A 2882-nucleotide genomic window follows, 5' to 3' on the forward strand; every position below is an offset into this window, starting at 1 on the left:
ATAGGGTAGCCTCTTGTATTTTTCTGGGTCTATTGGCTTACAAGCTTCCTCAAAGAGTTGCTTTTTGGTTTTCCTTTCAGAATTCATGGGAACTTTTTCTTTTTCTTCTAAATGGTCTTTCTTCAATAGTTTAAAATTTCCTTGTTGCAGATCTTGTTCAATGTTTCTTTCTACTACATCATTCACTTTCTTTTCTGTTGGTTTAGGGCTTGCAACTACAGCTCCACTCCTTGTAGTTATGGCTTGACATTGCTCTTTAGGATTGACTACTGTATTGCTTGGAAATCTTCCTTCATCCCTGCTGGATAATTGTTCAGCTAATTGTCCGATCTGTGTTTCTAGTTTTTTCATGGAGGCTTCTTGGTTTTTGAAGCTTGTTTGAGTTACCTTCATGAATTGCAGCATAGTTTCTTCCATCTCAGTCAACCTCTCATTCATAGGTCTGGAAAATTTCTGATTTCCTTGAGGTTGAGTGGATGAATTCTTCTGAAAATAAGGCTGTTGTGTTGTTGGACCTGCATTAGAAAAAGGAAAATTTGAATTAGAATTCTTTGCAGCAGAATATTGATTATTCCAATTAGAATACTGCTGAGTTCTATTATTCGAAAATTGAAATCCAGGGGGATATGATGGTTGTTGTCTCTGAAAATTATTCATATAATTCACTTGTTCTTGTGGTTCACTTGTGGATGCCTCACATGCACCATTTGCATGGTTTCCTCCACAAAAATCACAACTTAGCTGACTGGTAGGCATACTCCCTGTTTGCAGATTGTTGATTTGTTGTGTTAAGGCAGCTAATTGTTCTGAAAACATTTGATTTTGTAGCTGATTTTGTGCAAGAAAAGTTTCCAGAACTTTAGCTTCATGACCAGAGTTTCTTCCTTGATTCCTTGAGTTTGAATTCTGATACATTGAAGATGCCATCATGTCAATAATCCTTTGAGCTTCTTCCAAGGACTTTGTATTTAATGAACCTCCAGCAGCAGCATCAACCATTGTTCTTGTTACTGCATTCATCCCATTATAAAAAGTTTTCAATTGCATCCAATCTGGAATACAATGATGTGGACACCTTCTAAGCAGTTCTTTGTATCTTTCCCAAGCTTCATATAATGATTCTCCTTCTTGCTGCACAAAGGACGTAATTTCTCCTCTCAACTTAGCAGCTTTGGATGGAGGGAAGTACTTGGTTAAAAACTTATTCACAAGTTCTGTCCAGGTTGTGATGCTTCCTTGTGGTTGAGCTTGTAACCAGCATTTTGCTCTATCTCTCAAGGAAAAAGGAAATAGTCTCAGTCTGATTGCTTCTTCACTAACCCCATTTATTCTTATGGTGTCACATAGCTGTAGAAAATTTGAAATATGTAAGTTAGGATCATCAGAATTTCCACCAGAAAACTGATCTTGTTGGACTAAGTGTAATAAAGCAGGTTTAATCTCAAAATGGTTGGCTTGAATAGTTGGCCTGATTATAGAAGAGTTAAAACCTTGCATGTTAGGAATAGCATAGTCCCCTAATGTTCTAAATCTGTTCTGTTCTGCCATCTCTATTTCTGAATTTAGTTGTCTCAAAGATGTAGGTGTTCTTTTCACTCTAGGATTACTCTGAGATTCTGGAGAATGGACAGCTTCTAACTCACTATCACTCCCTATGGCTTTTTCTGCTCTAGACTCTTTTCTCAATCTTCTTAAGGTTATGTCTATGTCAGGATCAAAGACTAGAGTTGATTTGTTTTTGTTTTTGCCACGCATATACAATTCAAAATGAAGCAAAAGTAAACTACAAAGTAGTATTCAGAACTGCACCACGAAAATTATGCAGTAATTATCAGTAAAAGTAATTGAAACACAAGTTAAAAAGTTGCAGAATTATGCAGAATGGACAAAATGTCTAACTACAGACTACTACTATAGAAATTCAGAGAACAAAATACTCAATCTAGCTATTCTTATGTTACTAATGATATTGAAACTCTAATTTCCCCGGCAACGGCGCCAAAAACTTGTTGTTCGCAACCTAACACTAGCAAGTGCACTAGGATTGCAGCAAGTGATGAGTAAATTTAAGATCAGAATATCGTCTCCACAGGGAATTTAGGTTTCAAGTACCACTTCACAGAATTATAACCATTTGAGCCATACGAATTTTTGAAGGAGATTTGTAACATATAACAGCAATAAACCAAAGCAATTAAAGCAAAGAACTTGCAGAGAAACAGAGTATAAGATTTGTGATGAAATGAAATAGCAATGAAGGATAGTTAGGAATTTACTTCACAAGAATATCAATATCAATCCAATTAAATCCTCTGAACATTCAAGCAATTGAATAATTGACAATCAGTTTCACATATATCTAGCCAAAGGTTAATTCCTTAACTCATTGACCCTAACAATCCACTAAACCTCCCTAATCCCTTAGGTGAGATTCAATTTCAGGTTGCATTAAGAATTAGAACTATAAGATTGCAGAATTAGGTCTCCTTATCCCTAAGAAATCCCTAAACTCTGGTTGCCAATTCAGATCGGAGCAAACAATCCAATTCCCATTGGTAAAGATTCCTCTTGATTAATCAAATGAATTTCCATTCAGAGATTGCATGAAAAGCAGAATTAACAACTCAATTAATCCAAGAACTTAAAGTTCAGAAGATAAAGTCGAATCAATACATCAATTCGAGTTCCATAAACCCCTAACTATGGGAAATTAAGCACACATTGCAACAAAAACAGAGAAAGAAGAAGAAGAAGATGAAGAAGAATGCAAAGCAGCCATGGCCACGAGCTCCAATCCGATCCCTCTTCTTGGAGCTTCAAGCTTCGACCCCAGTCTTCTCTCCACTCTCTCTCAACGAGACTCTAACTAACAAAACAGAAAA

The 2882-nt window shown here is 36.2% G+C and overlaps 1 non-coding gene across 1 annotated transcript; it reads left to right on the top strand.

Moving 5' to 3' along the window:
* The first annotated feature begins 1057 nt into the window (after nucleotides 1-1057).
* LOC113856700 lies at nucleotides 1058-1164 on the top strand. Its single transcript, XR_003502931.1, has one exon. It is a non-coding gene; the product is annotated as a small nucleolar RNA R71 (small nucleolar RNA).
* The last annotated feature ends 1718 nt before the right edge of the window (nucleotides 1165-2882 follow it).

The sequence above is a fragment of the Abrus precatorius genome, unplaced genomic scaffold, assembly GCF_003935025.1.
Source record: "Abrus precatorius isolate BTA unplaced genomic scaffold, Abrus_2018 Scaffold11, whole genome shotgun sequence".
NCBI classification, from domain to species: domain Eukaryota; kingdom Viridiplantae; phylum Streptophyta; class Magnoliopsida; order Fabales; family Fabaceae; genus Abrus; species Abrus precatorius.